This window comes from Danio rerio, chromosome 1 (genome assembly GCF_049306965.1).
Source record: "Danio rerio strain Tuebingen ecotype United States chromosome 1, GRCz12tu, whole genome shotgun sequence".
NCBI classification, from domain to species: Eukaryota; Metazoa; Chordata; class Actinopteri; order Cypriniformes; family Danionidae; genus Danio; species Danio rerio.
In genome coordinates this window covers 29,598,806-29,613,772 of record NC_133176.1, presented here as the reverse complement: position 1 = coordinate 29,613,772, position 14,967 = coordinate 29,598,806, and the positions used below count along the sequence as shown (strand labels likewise).

General features: G+C 42.1%; 1 long non-coding RNA gene across 1 annotated transcript; it reads right to left on the bottom strand.

Moving 5' to 3' along the window:
* Window positions 1–434: 434 nt before the first annotated feature.
* Window positions 435–11,527, bottom strand: LOC137495495 (uncharacterized). The gene is made up of 4 exons (XR_012406649.1): window positions 11,431–11,527; window positions 10,459–11,153; window positions 9,708–10,238; window positions 435–729 (listed from the first exon to the last, which is right to left on the bottom strand). It is a non-coding gene; the product is annotated as an uncharacterized lncRNA (long non-coding RNA).
* Window positions 11,528–14,967: the final 3,440 nt, after the last annotated feature.

Genomic DNA, 14,967 nt, shown 5'->3' with positions numbered 1-14,967 from the left:
GTGCACAGTACATATCTTTCCTAAAATAAAGGCAAATATGAATCATACAATGAAAAATGTCTCAGTAATGATTCTAATTAAGGTCCAGCAACTGAACAGGTACTCATCTTCCTTGACACCACATTCAACCACAAATCACAGAAGAATGGTATTGTTGTAGTGTTAAATAGTTAACAGACAAGAGAACTTTTATTAACCTTACGGCTACATTACGTGCATTAGCCAATCCCATTGCTGTTTTGTCATCACGCGGGAGTTAGTTAGCTGCTGTATGTGATGTTAGTTCAGTAGTTTGTGTGATGAGGGTATAGAGAAGGGTTTAAATCTCTTTAAATAAAAATAACCGACTACGCCACCCCGGGAGTTACCCAGGGAAATAACTATTAGAAAAAGGACACAGGTTCGTTTCTCCCAGAAAGGCACAGAGACGTGAGTAAATGCAAAGGTACAAAAATATTTATTTTGAATAAAACTGTCAAATTGTACGGTTCTTAAAAGCACATCAAAAACTCCCACTTCATTATTACATACAAAAGAAACAATAAGTAAACAAACAAAACCAGGATTGGAGGTTCCCACTGACTGGGTACCAGTGGACCGACTTTACCCCAGCACACGCACACACCACAGTGCACTCAAATCACGCACTCAGTGTCCCACAGCACACGGTAGAGAAACACCACCACCAGTGGAAAGAGACCCGTCATCCACCGGGGAAAACCTCAGTTCCTGAAATAAATAAAAATAAAAATTAATAACCAACAAAATACATCAATAAGTGGGTCAATCAGGTTAAAACACCTACTTTACATGATCTAATTGAAAGACAGCTACAGCTGTAGTTATACCATCTGACTTACACTAAATCCAAACATCAACTGTTACTCGAAATAATAAAACTAATAAACACACACACAAAAAATAATCTTAATAACGAAAACAAAAAATCAATGTTCTGCATAAATTAAAGACACAACAAAAAGCAGAGCACTACTAATGTTAACAAATCAATCATCCAAAACAAATAAACAAACGAAAGAATGAAGTGGAGCACAAAGCAGCACGCTAAGGATTAATGCAGGCAGTCCCCGTTAACAGCTGCATTGGTGGTGTCCAATCGGTAGCCAATACGCCGGCGTTAGCATTAGCAGCAGTTTAAGACGATCTCCGGTAACCACGGCAATAGCGATGAATACGGGAGCTAATAAACAAATGATACCAAAGGAAGATCCGACATAAAAGGGAAAGGGGAGAAAGAAAAGGGACGATCCTAAGGAGAAAAAGCACAAACAAGCCCATTAACATGGTCCTTTAAATAAATCACACCAAATCATAAGTGCTTCACTTACCAATGGGCGCACAGACACGTTATAATCACTCGTTGGTCGATACAAGAATACAGCGAGGTGCCGGAATTAATAGCTGTACGGCATGAAACACGCAGGTTAAATGCGGCTAAACCCCATTACCCAGCCAGTCAAAAGCCATCACATACCTGCAACTGAACAGTCATCCAGCCACCACAGCCCAGGGAAAAGCCACCGCCACACGATGCACTAGAACAATGCCAAAAGAGAGCTTAACGTGGCTCCATTCAAACAACTTACGAAAAATTATCAGAACGAGCGCAGAGCCTCTACCTGTAGCCGCGACTAGACACCCAAACCAGTGTGTCGGAGTCGGACGTGACGCATCCCAAGCACCAACCAATCAGGTTTCAAAAAGGCGATGCTACGTGCCGATTGGCCGATGTCAATGCCAATCAGCTGCGCGGCACCATCATATTTTGGACTGCTTATTTCAAACAGCTGCACTACACCATCACATATGCTCGCAGGTTCCAGTGTGGATGGTTAATAAACCGCTCTGCACTGGGCAAGAGCATTACCCGCTGCTGTGAAGGTGTTATTTAAGTAAACGTTTGAAATGGATTTCGGTTGTTGTGTGCCCTTCTTCACGCCTCCACAGACACTTATTACACCAATAGTGTCGGGTTAAAAGCACAACAAGTGATGTCAGAAGTTGAGCTCGTCGGACAATCAACAACAAAGCTGTGAGTGTTTGTACTGCTGAAGACAACCTCTGTCAGTCTATGGACATTATTTTCGGAAAATCGCTGCTGAGAAGTTGCTTTAGAGACTGAATTATACGTTTGTGCATATCTGTGATATCACAGAGTAAAAAGCAGCCGGGCTTCCCCTCCCCCCTCGCTGTGCCACGTGGAGCTGGCAGCCTGCCAAATTTAGCACTGCGTGTGACTGCCTGACAAGTGACGCAGCCTCAATACACAGACCTGAAATTCCCTCCAAAGAGGCTAAATGACTGTGTATACTCCGAATTAGCGACTGAATTGCACAAAATCTATGCAAATTTGAAGAAAATAAAGAAATAACAGCTATGCTCTTAAAAAAAAATAAGAATAAAAAAAAATAATCATCAACATGGAATCAAATGGTTAATAAGCCCAGCTTGGAGCATCAGCTTCTCCAGACCCCCCACAATGGCTACAAGCATTGCTATCGCAACAAAATAAGCAACTCCAAACTGCTATTTCACCTATGCTCAAAAGACTTAAAGCAACAGAGGCTTGTTTATATGCTTTAACACAAACCAACAAAGTGACACATGATCCTGATCCACATGATGACACTACCACACATTCCACAGCCATGGATGGCACCCAGGCCATGAACAAAGTCACACTGAGCCCTCACAAGCGGGACAACTTTTTTGCTGAAATATGCACACCCTTGACAACACTACTCAAAAAGGGGACTCCCTTCTTCTGGGAGAAAGAGCAGCAAGAGGTCTTCAAACATCTTAAAGTGAGTCTTACCACTGCACCCATTCTGGTGTTTCCCGTTTCATCAGGAAAGTTTGTGCTGGACACTGATGCGTCAAATCAGAGCATCGGAGCGGTGCTCTCACAAATACAGTGGGGTGAAGAGAAGGTCATCTCATTTGCAAGCTGTGTCATCACACCAACACAACAGCGATATTGTGTCACACGAAAGGAACTCCTAGCTGTCGTTAGGTTCACACGACAGTTCCGTCACTATTTGTTGGGGTCCAACTTCATACTGAGAACGGATCACAGCAGCCTGACATGGCTATACAGGTTTAAGAGACCAGAAGGCCAACTTGCAAGATGGCTTGAGGAGCTCAGCCAGTATAACTTTGTTATTGAGCACAGAGCAGGTAAACTTCATGCCAATGCTGATGCTCTGTCCCGAAAGGTAATGGACGAAGGATTGTGTGACTGTTATCAAGCAGGAAGAGAGCTGGATAGCTTGCCGTGCAAGGGCTGTAAATTCTGTCAAAAACTGCATCATCAATGGGTGAAATTTGAGAAGGATGTTGATGATGTTATTCCCTTGGCAGTAAGACGCACACACTCCCTTAATTCTCAGAATGAGAGTAGTCACACTGACAACCAAAGTCCTGTAAATGAAATACATGCTGCTAACTCTGTTTTCTCCCCAAACTGGCTGGAACCACTGAGCCTTGAGACTCTTAGGGAAGAGCAATTAGCTGATCCAGACCTATCCATTCTCAATCAATGGATGGCTAATGGTTCTTTACCTGCCAGAGAAGAGGTTATGATGCTGAGCCCAGCGGCTCGCAAGTACTGGTTGTGTTGGTTTTAAGTGGAGTCTCGAGATGGAATCCTGTATTACCGTTGGGATGATGTCGCTGGAGGCATGCCATCTCTTCGCTTACTTGTTCCAGCTTCCCTTAAGAAGGAGATTCTTCATGCCAGTCATAATCCGGCACAAGCAGGCCATACAGGAGAGGAAAAAACACTTCAACGTCTTTGTAGTCAGTATCACTGGTACAACATGGGAAATGATGTACACCTGTTTGTCAAGATGTGCCCACAATGTAGTTCTTGTAAAATCATGAGTCAAACTGGGAGGGCTAGACTTCAGAACTACCAGGCTGGAACACCAATGGATCGGCTTCATCTTGATGTCCTAGGCCCATTTCCGGAATCTAAGTCAGGCAACCGGTTTATCCTTGTCATAATTGATCAGTTTACTCATTGGGTAGAAGCCTTCCCTATTCCTGAGCAAGGAGCCGAGACTACTGCAAAGAAGTTGGTGTTTCACTTTGTTTCTCGGTTTGGAGTTCCCCTGGAAATCCATACGGATCAAGCCCGTAACTTTGAGAGCTCCTTGTTTAATGAAGTTTGCCGCCTTTTACAAGTTACCAAGACACGAACCAAGCCGTATCATCCAGCTTTGAACGGCCAAGTGGAAAGATTTAATAGAACCTTTTTGCAGATGATAAGGTGCTATGTGGTTCAAAATCAACGGAATTGGGATGAACATCTCCCCCTTCTTACTGCGGCATACAGGAGTACAGTACATTCAGCGACAGGGTTCACACCAAATCAACTGATGCTAGGACGAGAGGTTTTCCAGCCACATGACATCTGGCTAAGGACCACTGAAGTTAACAGAGAAGCAAAAGAGACACCTGAGTTTGTTCACGAGTTACAAGCTAACCTTCAGCTGGCACATAAAACAGCCCGCTAGAACTTACACTCTGCCCAGACTCAACAGAAGAAAGTGTATGACTTACGAGCGAGAGAGAAGTCCTACCAAGTGGGTGATCTTGTCTTTGTGAAGTTCAGTAGCCGAAAAAAGGGGTACAGCCCAAAACTGCAGGCTCCGTGGCAAGGGCCATTTGTTGTTATGGAATGTCTGGGGCCAGTACTTTACAAAGTCAAAGACTGGCGAAGTGAGAGAGTGCTGCATCATGATCGTTTACAACCTTATCTAAGTGATCACATACCTGCATGGATGCAGAGGCTGCGTAGGAAATTTACATGCACTGAGGAATGCCCTTTGATTGTGGACACTGCCCAGGAACATGTAGTGGCAGAGGTAAAATTGCCCGGTCCTTCACACTCAGACGACCCACTTTTGGACACGCCACAGACCTTTTCTAACAAGGTTCCAGATTGTGGTGGAAAGGAAGAAATGACAACAAAAAGGGGATGACTTGTTCGCGTTCCAAGTCATTACACAGACTAAACTGAAAAAAAAAAAAAAAACTAAAGAGTGAGGACACTTCTTACCTCCCTTGTTAGTGCAGAAGGGACTCTGCCAGCTTAAAATTAGAGGGGGGTGGTGTTGTAGTGTTTAATAGTTAACAGACAAGAGAACTTTTATTAACCTTACGGCTACATTACGTTACGTGCATTAGCCAATCCCATTGCTGTTTTGTCATCACGCGGGAGTTAGTTAGCTGTTGTATGTGATGTTAGTTCAGTAGTATGCTCGCAGGTTCTAGTGTGGGTGGTTAATAAACCGCTCTGCACTGGGCAAGAGCATTACACGCTGCTGTGAAGGTGTTATTTAAGTAAACATTTTAAAATGGATTTCGGTTGTTGTGTGCCCTTCTTCACGCCTCCACAGACACTTATTACACCGATAGTGTCGGGTTAAAAGCACAACAATATCTTACTGTATTTACAGTTTTGGTCTGCACAACAGGTTCAACTGTCTATATCCAAAGTGTATTTTATGTAAACCTCTTAGGCACAGTTCACTTAGGCTGTACTCACACTAGGTACAGTTGCCTCGAACCGGGCCAAAGCACGCTTGTCCCCCCTCCCATCTCCCCCGACGGCCTGCACTCACACTACAATCGGGCCTGGGCACGCTTACGTCATTGATGCTGCGCTGTTCAGTGAGAAGAGCTCTTACTCAGCAGCACAGTGGAGATTTCTCTAGTTATATCGTTTCAGTCGTTTTATATGCAGTGACATTCATTCAAATATTTCCCCAAACAGTCATTAGGGATGCGGTGACACGCAGTCAGATATTTCGCCGAACAGATCCGCCACTTTTGGCACTCATAAACAATCATAAAGCCCTCGTGCTGCAGGAATGAGGAGGTTTGCTGAAGCCGTGCAGCTGTGGTGCAGTGAGGGGTTTGCGTCTTTAATAAACTACGGCAGTTTGCATTCATTGAACAGTAAGAATGATTAATAAATCCATATGAAACAGTCCCTTAAAGTCACGTCTCACTTTCAGTTTCGGGCTTTGGCGCGTTTTGCACTCACACTACAAACGTACCGTGCCAAACCCTAAGTGAACCGCGCTCAGGCCCACCTCTTCCAACCGGGTCAGGGCCAGCCAAGGGAACCGTGCCTGAGCCCGATTCAGCGCACTCACACTTCTCAAATGATCAGCGAAACAGGCCTGGTCACGGTTCGGATAGCATAGTGTGAGTCTCAGACCTCCTTCCATTTTCAGGTACACTATCAAAGATAATTTAGTTTACATCACTCTGATTCATACTCTCTAGATCTTGCACTGTACTTTTATTAGTATCACAAAGGTCTAAATTTTGATTTAATTTTTGTGCGTTTTCTAAATCAAATGTCTACCTATCTTTCTTTGAGGAACATTGTTAATAACCATTTCTAAAAATTTCTCACTTATTCACTGGCAAAAGGTGATCCTCTGCCCATCTTTGTTCCTAAAGGACTAGACCTGTTCATCTAGCAGGAATATAAGGTTTCCATACCATACAGTTGACCAGCTAAACATTAAAGCACAATTTGCAGCAGTTGCCTGTTTTCCCAATGTAATCTGAGCTATCTACTGCACGCACATTGCTATAAAGACACTATATGAAGATGAATTTGCATGCGTGAATCAGAAACATTTCCATTCAATAAATGTGCAAATAAAATATGATGCACATACTTATTGATGATTCCTACTTGTCTTTCTCGTGATAAATAGTAGGCAAAATCTGATATGTAGCGGGAAAAAAAAGAAGAAAGAGTTCATCAGACGCTGGATTCGAGCCGAGTTTATGCTCGAACGTGTCAATACATGATCACATGCGTCTTACGAGGTGCGCCACTGAGACTGTTAAGGGTACAGCATTTTTACAGATATACAACATTTTACAGATATAAATCACACTATTTCTTTTTTTAATGCACTCAGTGCGATGTTCAGACCCAACTGTGTTAACCGCATCAGCTAAACTCTCCCACTCTATTTTTTTCCTTTTGTTGTTAATTCCGGAGAACAAACTTGCAAATAACACCGCTTTTCTCCGGTCTACCTCCGAAAGCAGCACCTCCATTTCACATTCTGTTCAAAGTTTCTCTTTTTGCTTGATTTTGCCATTGCTTTTTCGTTGGGTTTTGCCATTAGCATATTCATACGGGGGAGGAGGCAGGGAGGGGTTTTGTGCTTGTGCATGTTGCGCTCAGTTTCACGTTCATTCGGATGTACAAAAGAATATGCGTGAGATTCGGCGTACGCAGTGTTTCATACATCTGAATTTTTTTCTGCGTACGCACATTTACAGCTTTGTGCGTACGCAATGTTTTAGTAGGATTTCCACGCAAGTCTTCGTACATGAGGCCCCTGATTACTAGCCAAAAACTGCTCCTGGTCCAACTTGTTTGGAAGTTTTGCAGGTCTGAATGACAGGAAAGTTGCTATTTACTTTTTATTATCTGTAATCTAAAATTCAAAAGTAGTAAATTTATCAAAAACATTTTTACAAGGCAGTGACTGCATACATATAGCAGCTATTTAACCACCCATCTTGCTGCAGTAAATCTTTTGCAAGAATGTATAATGGGGTGGACATGTCATGTATACCGCTATCAAGTACTGCAGAGATCGCTGGTGAACTACAAATTAGTCAAGAACTACAAATCCCTACATTCCGCTACACATACACCAGGTTTCACTTCCACTGATCACACACAGCTGAAGCCTGTCACCTATTGATTGTTTGGACTATTTATACACCCTGCACCCGTTTGGTTTGTTGTTACAGAGTCATTTGTTTTTGTATGGTATGTTGTTCATGTGTTGTGTTCCCGTACCATACCTTAGTTTCGTGTTTTGTTTATTTCAATGCACCGTGACAGGACATGCTTCAATAAGAGATTCAATAAGAGAGCATCTTTCTGGTTAAGCCAGGAAAAACTTTTCTCAGATAAAATATCATGGAGAAAAAAGTTCCAGCAATTAATTTATAACTTAATTAATAAAGTGCAATTTTTAATTGTCCTACATTCTGCAAACAAGGTGAGGTGTAATTTAAAGGGCTCCTATTTTACCTTTTTAACAAGATGTAAGATAAGTTTTTGATGTCTCCAGAATATGTCTGTAAAGTTTTGGCTCAGATGACAGTGTGGCTTTTTTTGTAGCCTGTGCTTTTAATGCAAATTACATGGTTCTCCCTGCCTACTGTTCCCATGTGCATGTTGGTTACTGCTTCATGTCAAATAAACAGCACAGAGACAGACATAGATGAACCAGATTCAGTTTATGAGTCAAATATAGCAAGTAATTTTATTTGATATATTAGTGGTGGAGTTTGAGTCACACACAAATGCCATTACAAAGTTTGTCGTCCACACACACTCACAAACAATTAACTGTTTTTGCACATCTTAAAAGTGTCTTCGTATAGCCTCTATTCAGCTGTGCTGAATTCAGGGGTTATGATTTAAATAGCAACTTTACCTCATTTTCATAAATACAAACATAAGCCCCTTTCACACATACACACCTCTCTGGAAAATTACTGGAAAAGGTGTGTATGTGTGAACAGGCCCTTTTTGAAAATACAGGAAAATCTGTTCTGGCTATTTTCCGGAAAGAGAAGTTGTAACATTACCGGTTATTTGCCGGAATGCTGCACTGTGTGAACGCAAAAGGAAGATTGCCAGAAAGAGCGTGTGCACGTCTAGAACGTGCTGACATGAGATGTCTGCTTTAGCGAATCAGAACAGTCAGACGCATTCACGTCCGCACGATTTATGAGAATAAAAGCCTTTGAATATTTTTCCAGACACATTTAGCTGCTAGAAATAGTCAGATAAAGTTTATATGCTCATCTTAATGCCAACCGTGTAATTAGTTATCGATAAGATGCTTATGATAAGCCGTTGTTTGTTTACCTTCAAGCTTTGCGTGTGCCCATGAAACAGCCCATGAGCGTCAGCACACACCCATATAATGTACATCTCGACATGCAAAAGTGTTTCTCTTTATGTTTTCATCTAAGTTGTTCACAATACTGATCCATCCACAGAGTTTGTGATGTAGTCAAATGTTTACAAAAACAAGCGTAGCCGTTTAGAGCTCATTTCTGGTTAATGATGTCAGAATTTACCGGTATTTTGGAATAGATGTGTGAATGCTCTTTTCCGGAAAATTTCCGTAACGTCCTCGCCTGTGTGAACAGCGCTTTTTTGAATGAAACTTTCCATATATTTACCGGTATCACTGTGTGAAAGGGGCTATAGACTGTTTTGTGTTTATTTATTGTGTTTATTTTAAAGTTTATTTATAATCTAATTTTAAGACTATCAGGTGCTTATGATTGCTTTTGGCTGGACCTGCATTATCCAATTTACAATTCACCAATCAGACGATTCCTAAGCCACTGTAAATAACCTAGCTTCCATATCACAGTCATCTTTCTTTTGAAGACCTCTCCGTCACAGCCAGCTACTGCTACTGCTGTTGCTACCGCTGCTGCTACTGCTACCACTAAAACCACAACATCTACAATTACATCTCTAACTACAATTCCAACAACAATTTCAACAACAACAACCAACAAACATTAAGCTAAAAACACGTTTTAAACCACACCCCCTCAGAACAACACCATCAAGAAACCAGGTAAGATCAAATTTTGTCACATACCTTTCATCAAGAGGACACGTGCTCGGGCAGACCAGCCTGGCCTTAGACCCCCTAGTTCTTTCCCATCGTGCCATGATGTGCAGCCAAAGGCTCGCGGAAAATGGACGCACCTGCTGGGGCAGACGGCTTAGCCTCAGATACCCTGGTTCATACCCATCGTGCCAGGACGCGCGGACGGACACACCTGCTGGGGCATACAGCCCGGCCATAGATCCCCTGGTTCCTTTCCGTCAAGCCAGGATGCGCAGCTGAAGGTTTGCAGAAAATGGACACACCTGCTGGGGCAGACGGCTTGGCCTCAGACCCCCTGGTTCTTTTCTATTGTGCCAGGATGCACGGTCGTAGACTTGCGGGAAACAGACGCACTGTCACACTCAAATAAATGTTCTGATGGATCCAAGTGCGAGTGAACAAAAAGTATTTATTTTACACAGTCTAAACAAATGCAAGGAATGAGTGCAATGCTAGGGCTGGGAGAACAGGGCAGGTATCAGGCAGGAAAACAGGGTCCTGTAGAAACTCCTCACGGTCCTGAGCACAGACAGATAGCACACATAAGCACACATAACGAACTGACAAGGACACACAGAAAATGTCGCCCATATATAGGCACGAATAAGGGGCCTCAGCTGGCGGACTAATCAAGCTAGCTAAGTGCTGTCATCACACGTGATCAAAACAAATACACGTGGAGAACAAAAACAAAACAAACCCACATAATCAAACAGACACTCCGGAAGAGTGCACAAACCTGCAACCGTGACATGCACCTGCTTGGGCATCCAGCCTAGGCATAGACTCCCTGGTTCCTTAAACCGCATGGCCACCAGGAACTAAGTCCACGATTTCACACCTTCGCCAAAATCGTGATGGCAGGTCAGAGGCATTTGGCATCAGTCCCGCACCTCCAGGCGCGAGACATCCTAAGAGGTAGCGTAGTGAAGACTACATTGCCGTTAGGGCTAGTTAAAGGGAGCGTAGCGAACCAGGGGTGTCGGTCAGAACATGACAGAGAGATGAGGTCAGGTTTAACAGGGTTTATTACAAACTGCAAAACGTCCACAAAAGGGGGGAGCCAGCCTGTACAGCTTTCAATCAGTAACAATTAACAGGATGGGAAGTGAGCTCTAATCCAGCAGCAAACACTGATAGTATTGGGGCAGGGCAGCTTTAAAGCATCCACTGAAGTCCGTATGGCTTAGGATCCTGTGTACCTCAACGTTTAGGCTAATGAGAGGGTGATTTGAAGTGCACTTGCTGGTATGAACTGAAGCACCATATTTATGAGTGAGCTGGTTAAGGCAGAATGCACAGCAGTCCAAGGGTAGTGCATTGCACACTGAAGAGCAGTAAGATCTTCCTTGCAACTAGGCAGTTGGCTTAGTGGTGAACTACGCTTGATCTGAGCACTTATGGATGTTTGTGAGGTGTATGTGTGTGGTTTCTCTGGAACACACAAAGTAATAAACTAAATTAAAACTCTTACATTGATAAGTAACATTCAAAATATAGGCTGCTCCCCATAAACAAGAACAAAGTGAACCATAAACATATTTTATAACAGTAAAACATTAAATATCTTCACTTATAACTAGACATGAGAGTTTTAGCTTACTATGCTAAGCACTGTAATGAATAAAAACTAACACGTAGCATTGAAGTGCTACATCACATTTGGAATGTTCTCTCATGCTACTAACATGACATCCGCACTGCTACTCACTTTTATAGGACGCACACAACACTGTCTATGATCCTCTGTCACAGAAATGAGCTGCAGTGTCCGTCTGTGGCTCTTAACAGATGGAGAACTGCACTTTCATAATAAAAGTCCTCCGGGCAACATCCGCAACAACATGCTTTCACTTCCTTTAATCGCCCTTTTGCAAAGGTAGGGCAAGAAAGATGGTTTCCCTTCTGGCATGGCTTGGTGGGCTTGGGTCTAACCAACTCTACCGGTGAGCATCATCACGTCGTTCCCACCTGTCAGACCAACTGTCTTCCTAATGGACCTTGGGGTTGTTCCAGACGCTCGCTAGAAAGACCCACCATCCCCCTAACGGACGTTTCAGAGACCCCCTATCCCCCAAATCAGTGTTCCAGACAGTAAAAAAGACCCACCATCTACCCATTTCGTTTTTTTACTTTCTAGGAGCATGTCTATGGTGCCGATTTAGACATGGTGCCATCTTGAGAGTTTAGGCAGAGTTTATGGACGGTGATCGAGTTTTAACTGTGATCTTGCTGGAGAATTAGGTTGAAGACACAGCGGATTGTGCTGATTTCCCTTTATTTAATCACCCTAATTAAACAAAGTTAAGATCAGGATCCTCCCTTAGCTATATTTTCTTAGCAAGAGTTTAGTTAAAGGATCGTCTTTAAAGAACGTATTTTGCAAAAGAATAAATTAGAGCATACTTTACCACACAGGGTAACTTAGATGGGTTCTGGAAAATGAAGTCAATGTCCACTCCAGTGAAGAAAATTAATAAAATACAATTTTATTAATAAAATAAAATCCAGTGAAAAAGTAGAGCAAACAAAAGACAAACAGAAAACAGAAATCCTTACTTTGCCTCCCGTTAGAGACAAAGGGCAACCAACCTCAATGAACAGAAGTCGGGAAGCGCAAAGCTGAAGAGTACATGTCAGCTTTTATACTCAGTGTATCAGTGGCAGTATTCATAAATCAACCCTAAACACAGGTGCACGGACTACTTAAATCATACATTCAAGGAGCATGCTAAATCACTTGAACAGTAAAAAGACAGATATATAGTCATCAAGAGTACATTGTATCATATAAATCAACATTTAGGCATTTTAATATAAGCCTTGATTTATAATGTGCTATATAGTTATGCACTCAAATTCAGGTGCGTGAACTCGGTAGAAAGTTCAGCAAAAGTACAAGTTGGGAGTTCATTCAGAGTTCGACTACTAGCAAGAGGGTCATCTGAAGTAGCAAGGGGTTCACAGAGAGTTCGTCCAGTTGATTTGTTGGCTCGGCGCGACCTCTGTCGGAGTCGCCTTTCCTTTCTCTTACGTTTCACTTCATCATTAAGAGTTGTGCTTTTACGCATAGGAATATCAGAATACATCAGTGATTTTTTGTGTCTCACATGATTAATGCCATTTGACCCATCAATCATTACAGGAAGCATTGTGTGATTCAGTTTGAAGTGGAAAGTTTTGATGTTGTTGAAGATGTTGAACTTGTTGTTAAAGTTATAGTTGAATATGTTGTTTTTGAAGTAGTGGTTGTTGTTGTTGTTGTTGTTGTTGTAGCAGTAGCAGCTGATGCAAAGCAAAGTGGTCTTTTAAATGAAGATGGCTGTCATATGGAACTTAGGGTATTTATAGTGGCTTAGGAATCGTCTGATCGGTGAATTATAAACTGTATAATGCGGGGCTGGCTGCAAGCAATCATAAGCACGTGATCATCTCGGAATTACTTTATAAAAAAACTTCATTAAAAAATAGAATAAAACTAAACCTTACGATTTTTGAAATTTGGAAAATTGAATTGCCATGAGCCAAGGATTCAGAGAAAATATGAATTTTGATTTTGTGGTCTACGGTTCAAAAGTTATTAGTATTTCAAAAATTGCTTATTTAAACAAGTCGTGGCGCTAAAGAATTTGAGTTAGATGGCCCAAACTTGCTGTAATTAATAAGGAGCCTTTCTTCTATCAGTGTGTCAAATTTCATAACTTTCGAGTGAACTCCTATATAGGCTGCCATTCAAATCGCTGCCGAAGAAGAAGCAGAATAATATTAATAATAATAAAAAATAATAATAATAATAGGAACCAGAACAAACACAATAGGTGCCTAGAAATGGTTTTTGAGATAGACCCCGCCTACCCAGTCAGAGGTTATGCAGAATAATCAAAATCTAGCAAGAATGTCAAACAGTAAGTGCAACACAAGCTGAGAGATGGACCGCAAAAAAAGGAAAGGCAGTGCCAAAAAGCTCAGAGAGAGTAAAAAAAGGGCTCTAAAATTAGACAATGCCAAATGCATAAAATTAACTGAAATATTTGCGAAATGTTCAAATTCGGCTGCTGCATTGGAGGACGGTAGCGTGGTAGAGGAGGTAAGAGGAAAATAGAAAATATACTTCTTAAGTATAAAGTCATTATACTTAAATATGATAAGTAATTTACACGCTATTCACGCTGGTACTGACTGTTTTTCACAGAAACCTACACTGTTTAACCGTTGTAAGCTTAGCGTCATTACCAGCTTTAGCATAACAATTCAGGTTATACAGACTGCTATATGCTACTAGCAATATACTATAACATGCAAAAGAACCTATAGCTATAACCATAGTACTGTAGGCATAGCTAACCTTTAAAGTAAAACATTAAGCCAAGGCTCCAACCAGCGACCTTCTTGCTATGAAGCGACAGCACTACCTATTGCACCACCGCGTGGCCTACATGCATATGTTACAGTATGTAAATAATCCTAAGGTAGGGTGGAACATAGATATATTACATTATTGCCTGTATTAGAAGTCTATGCAATAGGTAGACTTTGGCTTGCTTATGTTCTCCCTTGACAGAATTGTATGTTCATCTATTCAAAACTAGAATGTCTCTGAACCCAGTGCAGAGAGCTCAGCTGCGGCAGCAGTCAAGTCAAATATGAAATATCATGAAGGATTAAAAAATTTACAAATCTGCTGGCACACACACACAAATATTGCTGCTACATATTATATTCCTTCTTGTGTTGTATTAATGTGTATTCCAATATTGAGAGCAGTAGTTAGAAAACTTTTTGCTGCAATCTTTAAATCCTATACTGTGTTTATTAACTAGCATGCTGCTAAAATCAGTGCAGCCAAAGACTACTCTGCCAATACCAGTGCTGTAAGGAAGGATGCTACAGTAGGCCTAACAGAGACAGGGAGGAGTGTGGTAGAGGTATGGCCTAACGTACAGTTTGAGGCCGTACTCACACTGGGTACAGTTGCCTCGAAACGGGCCAAAGCACACTTGTCCCCCCTCCCGTCTCCCCCGACGGCCCGAGCTCACACCACAAACGGGCTTCGGCACGCTTACGTCTTCGCTGCTGCGCTGTTCAGTGAGAAGCACTCTCTCACTCAGCAGCACAGTGGAGATTTCTCTAGTTATATCGTTTCAGTCGTTTGATATGCCGGCAAATATTTCGCCAAACAGTCCTTAGAGATGCGGGGACACACAGTCAGATATTTCGCCGAACAGATCCGCCACTTTTAACGCTCATA